At 50.7% G+C, this 5,000-nt stretch overlaps 12 non-coding genes and 2 pseudogenes across 12 annotated transcripts; all 14 read right to left on the bottom strand.

The window, feature by feature from the left end:
- Positions 1 to 29: 29 nt before the first annotated feature.
- On the bottom strand, positions 30 to 148 carry LOC128480627 (5S ribosomal RNA). Its single transcript, XR_008350525.1, has one exon. It is a non-coding gene; the product is annotated as a 5S ribosomal RNA (ribosomal RNA).
- A 231-nt stretch (positions 149 to 379) lies between these two features.
- On the bottom strand, positions 380 to 498 carry LOC128477089 (5S ribosomal RNA). Its single transcript, XR_008348076.1, has one exon. It is a non-coding gene; the product is annotated as a 5S ribosomal RNA (ribosomal RNA).
- A 213-nt stretch (positions 499 to 711) lies between these two features.
- Positions 712 to 830, bottom strand: LOC128478559 (5S ribosomal RNA). Its single transcript, XR_008349471.1, has one exon. It is a non-coding gene; the product is annotated as a 5S ribosomal RNA (ribosomal RNA).
- Positions 831 to 1,075: 245 nt separating this feature from the next.
- LOC128479273 (5S ribosomal RNA) lies at positions 1,076 to 1,194 on the bottom strand. The gene has a single exon (XR_008350156.1). It is a non-coding gene; the product is annotated as a 5S ribosomal RNA (ribosomal RNA).
- A 230-nt stretch (positions 1,195 to 1,424) lies between these two features.
- LOC128476750 (5S ribosomal RNA) lies at positions 1,425 to 1,543 on the bottom strand. The gene has a single exon (XR_008347748.1). It is a non-coding gene; the product is annotated as a 5S ribosomal RNA (ribosomal RNA).
- A 227-nt stretch (positions 1,544 to 1,770) lies between these two features.
- Positions 1,771 to 1,889, bottom strand: LOC128476961 (5S ribosomal RNA). The gene has a single exon (XR_008347951.1). It is a non-coding gene; the product is annotated as a 5S ribosomal RNA (ribosomal RNA).
- Positions 1,890 to 2,140: 251 nt separating this feature from the next.
- LOC128480639 (5S ribosomal RNA) lies at positions 2,141 to 2,259 on the bottom strand. Its single transcript, XR_008350526.1, has one exon. It is a non-coding gene; the product is annotated as a 5S ribosomal RNA (ribosomal RNA).
- A 219-nt stretch (positions 2,260 to 2,478) lies between these two features.
- LOC128477090 (5S ribosomal RNA) lies at positions 2,479 to 2,597 on the bottom strand. The gene has a single exon (XR_008348077.1). It is a non-coding gene; the product is annotated as a 5S ribosomal RNA (ribosomal RNA).
- A 216-nt stretch (positions 2,598 to 2,813) lies between these two features.
- On the bottom strand, positions 2,814 to 2,932 carry LOC128478560 (5S ribosomal RNA). Its single transcript, XR_008349472.1, has one exon. It is a non-coding gene; the product is annotated as a 5S ribosomal RNA (ribosomal RNA).
- Positions 2,933 to 3,184: 252 nt separating this feature from the next.
- Positions 3,185 to 3,303, bottom strand: LOC128478296 (5S ribosomal RNA). The gene has a single exon (XR_008349223.1). It is a non-coding gene; the product is annotated as a 5S ribosomal RNA (ribosomal RNA).
- A 246-nt stretch (positions 3,304 to 3,549) lies between these two features.
- LOC128477735 (5S ribosomal RNA) lies at positions 3,550 to 3,668 on the bottom strand. The gene has a single exon (XR_008348693.1). It is a non-coding gene; the product is annotated as a 5S ribosomal RNA (ribosomal RNA).
- Positions 3,669 to 3,907: 239 nt separating this feature from the next.
- Positions 3,908 to 4,016, bottom strand: LOC128480298 (uncharacterized; annotated as a pseudogene).
- Positions 4,017 to 4,330: 314 nt separating this feature from the next.
- Positions 4,331 to 4,449, bottom strand: LOC128480652 (5S ribosomal RNA). The gene has a single exon (XR_008350528.1). It is a non-coding gene; the product is annotated as a 5S ribosomal RNA (ribosomal RNA).
- Positions 4,450 to 4,637: 188 nt separating this feature from the next.
- LOC128480373 (uncharacterized) lies at positions 4,638 to 4,746 on the bottom strand (annotated as a pseudogene).
- Between the last annotated feature and the right edge of the window lie 254 nt (positions 4,747 to 5,000).

The raw sequence follows: 5,000 nt of genomic DNA on the forward strand, positions 1-5,000 counted from the left end.
CTCTCCCCGGACTGTGAGAAAAAATTAAAAGCCTACAACACCTGGTATTCCCAGGCGGTCTCCCATCCAGGTACTAACCAGGCCCAACCCTGCTTAGCTTCCGAGATCAGACGAGATCGGGCGCTTTCAGGGTGGTATGGCCGCAGGTGTGAAAGTTTTTTATTTTACTTCTCTTATTCTGCTGCTGCTGCTGCTGCTGCTGCTGCTGCTGCTGCTGCTGCTGCTGCTGCTGCTGCTGCTGCTTGTCGTCAGACAGAAAGAATTATAAGCCCTGGGACAGGACAGAGAAGGTGAGAAGGTTCAAATAAGGGTTTAAAGCTTTGATGATGAGCAAGAAACACATGGCAAAAGGCACTCCCCGGACTGTGAGAAAAGAAAAAGCCTACAACACCTGGTATTCCCAGGCGGTCTCCCATCCAGGTACTAACCAGGCCCAACCCTGCTTAGCTTCCGAGATCAGACGAGATCGGGCACTTTCAGGGTGGTATGGCCGCAGGTGTGAAAGCTCTTTATTTTACTTTTCTTATTCTGTTGCTGCTGCTGCTGCTGCTGCTGCTGCTGCTGCTGCTGCTGCTTGTCGTCAGACAGAAAGAATTATAAGCCCTGGGACAGGACAGAGAAGGTGAGAAGGTTCAAATAAGGGTTTAAAGCTTTGATGATGAGCAAGAAACACATGGCAAAAAGCTCTCCCCGGACTGTGAGAAAAGAAAAAGCCTACAACACCTGGTACTCCCAGGCGGTCTCCCATCCAGGTACTAACCAGGGCCAACCCTGCTTAGCTTCCGAGATCAGACGAGATCGGGCGCTTTCAGGGTGGTATGGCCGCAGGTGTGAAAGTTTTTTATTTTACTTCTCTTATTCTGTTGCTGCTGCTGCTGCTGCTGCTGCTGCTGCTGCTGCTGCTGCTGCTGCTGCTGCTGCTGCTGCTGCTGCTGCTTGTCGTCAGACAGAAAGAATTATAAGCCCTGGGACAGGACAGAGAAGGTGAGAAGGTTCAAATAAGGGTTTAAAGCTTTGATGATGAGCAAGAAACACATGGCAAAAAGCTCTCCCCGGACTGTGAGAAAAAATTAAAAGCCTACAACACCTGGTATTCCCAGGCGGTCTCCCATCCAGGTACTAACCAGGCCCAACCCTGCTTAGCTTCCAAGATCAGACAAGATCGGGCGCTTTCAGGGTGATATGGCCGCAGGTGTGAAAGTTTTTTATTTTACTTCTCTTATTCTGTTGCTGCTGCTGCTGCTGCTGCTGCTGCTGCTGCTGCTGCTGCTGCTGCTGCTGCTGCTTGTCGTCAGACAAAAAGAATTATAAGCCCTGGGACAGGACAGAGAAGGTGAGAAGGTTCAAATAAGGGTTTAATGCTTTGATGATGAGCAAGAAACACATGGCAAAAAGCTCTCCCCGGACTGTGAGAAAAAATTAAAAGCCTACGACACCTGGTATTCCCAGGCGGTCTCCCATCCAGGTACTAACCAGGCCCAACCCTGCTTAGCTTCCGAGATCAGACGAGATCGGGCGCTTTCAGGGTGGTATGGCCGCAGGTGTGAAAGTTTTTTATTTTACTTCTCTTATTCTGTTGCTGCTGCTGCTGCTGCTGCTGCTGCTGCTGCTGCTGCTGCTGCTGCTGCTGCTTGTCGTCAGACAAAAAGAATTATAAGCCCTGGGACAGGACAGAGAAGGTGAGAAGGTTCAAATAAGGGTTTAAAGCTTTGATGATGAGCAAGAAACACATGGCAAAAAGCTCTCCCCGGACTGTGAGAAAAAATTAAAAGCCTACAACACCTGGCATTCCCAGGCGGTCTCCCATCCAGGTACTAACCAGGCCCAACCCTGCTTAGCTTCCGAGATCAGACGAGATCGGGCGCTTTCAGGGTGGTATGGCCGCAGGTGTGAAAGTTTTTTATTTTACTTCTCTTATTCTGTTGCTGCTGCTGCTGCTGCTGCTGCTGCTGCTGCTGCTGCTGCTGCTGCTGCTGCTGCTGCTGCTGCTGCTGCTGCTGCTTGTCGTCAGACAAAAAGAATTATAAGCCCTGGGACAGGACAGAGAAGGTGAGAAGGTTCAAATAAGGGTTTAAAGCTTTGATGATGAGCAAGAAACACATGGCAAAAAGCTCTCCCCGGACTGTGAGAAAAAATTAAAAGCCTACAACACCTGGTATTCCCAGGCGGTCTCCCATCCAGGTACTAACCAGGCCCAACCCTGCTTAGCTTCCGAGATCAGACGAGATCGGGCGCTTTCAGGGTGGTATGGCCGCAGGTGTGAAAGTTTTTTATTTTACTTCTCTTATTCTGCTGCTGCTGCTGCTGCTGCTGCTGCTGCTGCTGCTGCTGCTGCTGCTGCTTGTCGTCAGACAGAAAGAATTATAAGCCCTGGGACAGGACAGAGAAGGTGAGAAGGTTCAAATAAGGGTTTAAAGCTTTGATGATGAGCAAGAAACACATGGCAAAAGGCACTCCCCGGACTGTGAGAAAAGAAAAAGCCTACAACACCTGGTATTCCCAGGCGGTCTCCCATCCAGGTACTAACCAGGCCCAACCCTGCTTAGCTTCCGAGATCAGACGAGATCGGGCACTTTCAGGGTGGTATGGCCGCAGGTGTGAAAGCTCTTTATTTTACTTTTCTTATTCTGTTGCTGCTGCTGCTGCTGCTGCTGCTGCTGCTGCTGCTGCTGCTGCTTGTCGTCAGACAGAAAGAATTATAAGCCCTGGGACAGGACAGAGAAGGTGAGAAGGTTCAAATAAGGGTTTAAAGCTTTGATGATGAGCAAGAAACACATGGCAAAAAGCTCTCCCCGGACTGTGAGAAAAGAAAAAGCCTACAACACCTGGTACTCCCAGGCGGTCTCCCATCCAGGTACTAACCAGGGCCAACCCTGCTTAGCTTCCGAGATCAGACGAGATCGGGCGCTTTCAGGGTGGTATGGCCGCAGGTGTGAAAGTTTTTTATTTTACTTCTCTTATTCTGTTGCTGCTGCTGCTGCTGCTGCTGCTGCTGCTGCTGCTGCTGCTGCTGCTGCTGCTGCTGCTGCTGCTGCTGCTGCTGCTGCTTGTCGTCAGACAGAAAGAATTATAAGCCCTGGGACAGGACAGAGAAGGTGAGAAGGTTCAAATAAGGGTTTAAAGCTTTGATGATGAGCAAGAAACACATGGCAAAAAGCTCTCCCCGGACTGTGAGAAAAGAAAAAGCCTACAACACCTGGTATTCCCAGGCGGTCTCCCATCCAGGTACTAACCAGGCCCAACCCTGCTTAGCTTCCGAGATCAGACGGGATTGGGCGCTTTCAGGGTGGTATGGCCGCAAGTGTGAAAGCTCTTTATTTTACTTTTCTTATTCTGTTGCTGCTGCTGCTGCTGCTGCTGCTGCTGCTGCTGCTGCTGCTGCTGCTGCTGCTGCTGCTGCTGCTGCTGCTGCTTGTCGTCAGACAGAAAGAATTATAAGCCCTGGGACAGGACAGAGAAGGTGAGAAGGTTCAAATAAGGGTTTAAAGCTTTGATGATGAGCAAGAAACACATGGCAAAAAGCACTCCCCGGACTGTGAGAAAAGAAAAAGCCTACAACACCTGGTATTCCCAGGCGGTCTCCCATCCAGGTACTAACCAGGCCCAACCCTGCTTAGCTTCCGAGATCAGACGAGATCGGGCGCTTTCTGGGTGGTATGGCCGCAGGTGTGAAAGCTCTTTATTTTACTTTTCTTATTCTGTTGCTGCTGCTGCTGCTGCTGCTGCTGCTGCTGCTGCTGCTGCTGCTGCTGCTGCTGCTGCTGCTGCTTGTCGTCAGACAGAAAGAATTATAAGCCCTGGGACAGGACAGAGAAGGTGAGAAGGTTCAAATAAGGGTTTAAAGCTTTGATGATGAGCAAGAAACACATGGCAAAAAGCTCTCCCCGGACTGTGAGAAAAAATTAAAAGCCTACAACACCTGGTATTCCCAGGCGGTCTCCCATCCAGGTACTAACCAGGCCCAACCCTGCTTAGCTTCCGAGACCAGGCGCTTTCAGGGTGGTATGGCCGCAGGTGTGAAAGTTTATTATTTTACTTCTCTTATTCTGCTGCTGCTGCTGCTGCTGCTGCTGCTGCTGCTGCTGCTGCTGCTGCTGCTGCTGCTGCTGCTGCTGCTGCTGCTGCTGCTGCTGCTGCTGTTGCTGCTGCTGCTGTTGCTGCTGTTGCTGCTGTTGCTGCTGCTGCTGCTGCTTGTCGTCAGACAGAAAGAATTATAAGCCCTGGGACAGGACAGAGAAGGTGAGAAGGTTCAAATAAGGGTTTAAAGCTTTGATGATGAGCAAGAAACACATGGCAAAAAGCTCTCCCCGGACTGTGAGAAAAAATTAAAAGCCTACAACACCTGGTATTCCCAGGCGGTCTCCCATCCAGGTACTAACCAGGCCCAACCCTGCTTAGCTTCCGAGATCAGACGAGATCGGGCGCTTTCAGGGTGGTATGGCCGCAGGTGTGAAAGTGTTTTATTTTACTTCTCTTATTCTGTTGCTGCTGCTGCTGCTTGTCATCAGACAGAAATAATTATAAGCCCTGGGACAGGACAGAGAAGGTGAGAAGGTTCAAATAAGGGTTTAAAGCTTTGATGATGAGCAAGAAACACATGGCAAAAAGCTCTCCCCGGACTGTGAGAAAAAATTAAAAGCCTACAACACCTGGTATTCCCAGGCGGTCTCCCATCCAGGTACTAACCAGGCCCAACCCTGCTTAGCTTCCGAGATCAGACGCTTTCAGGGTGGTATGGCCGCAGGTGTGAAAGTTTTTTATTTTACTTCTCTTATTCTGCTGCTGCTGCTGCTGCTGCTGCTGCTGCTGCTGCTGCTGCTGCTGCTGCTGCTGCTGCTGCTGCTGCTGCTGCTGCTGCTGCTGCTGCTGCTGCTGCTGCTGCTGCTGCTGCTGCTGCTGCTGCTGCTGCTGCTGCTGCTGCTGCTGCTGCTGCTGCTGCTGCTGCTGCTGCTGCTGCTGCTGCTGCTTGTCGTCAGACAAAAAGAATTATAAGCCCTGGG

This window comes from Spea bombifrons, chromosome 2, assembly GCF_027358695.1.
Source record: "Spea bombifrons isolate aSpeBom1 chromosome 2, aSpeBom1.2.pri, whole genome shotgun sequence".
Lineage (NCBI taxonomy): Eukaryota > Metazoa > Chordata > Amphibia > Anura > Pelobatidae > Spea > Spea bombifrons.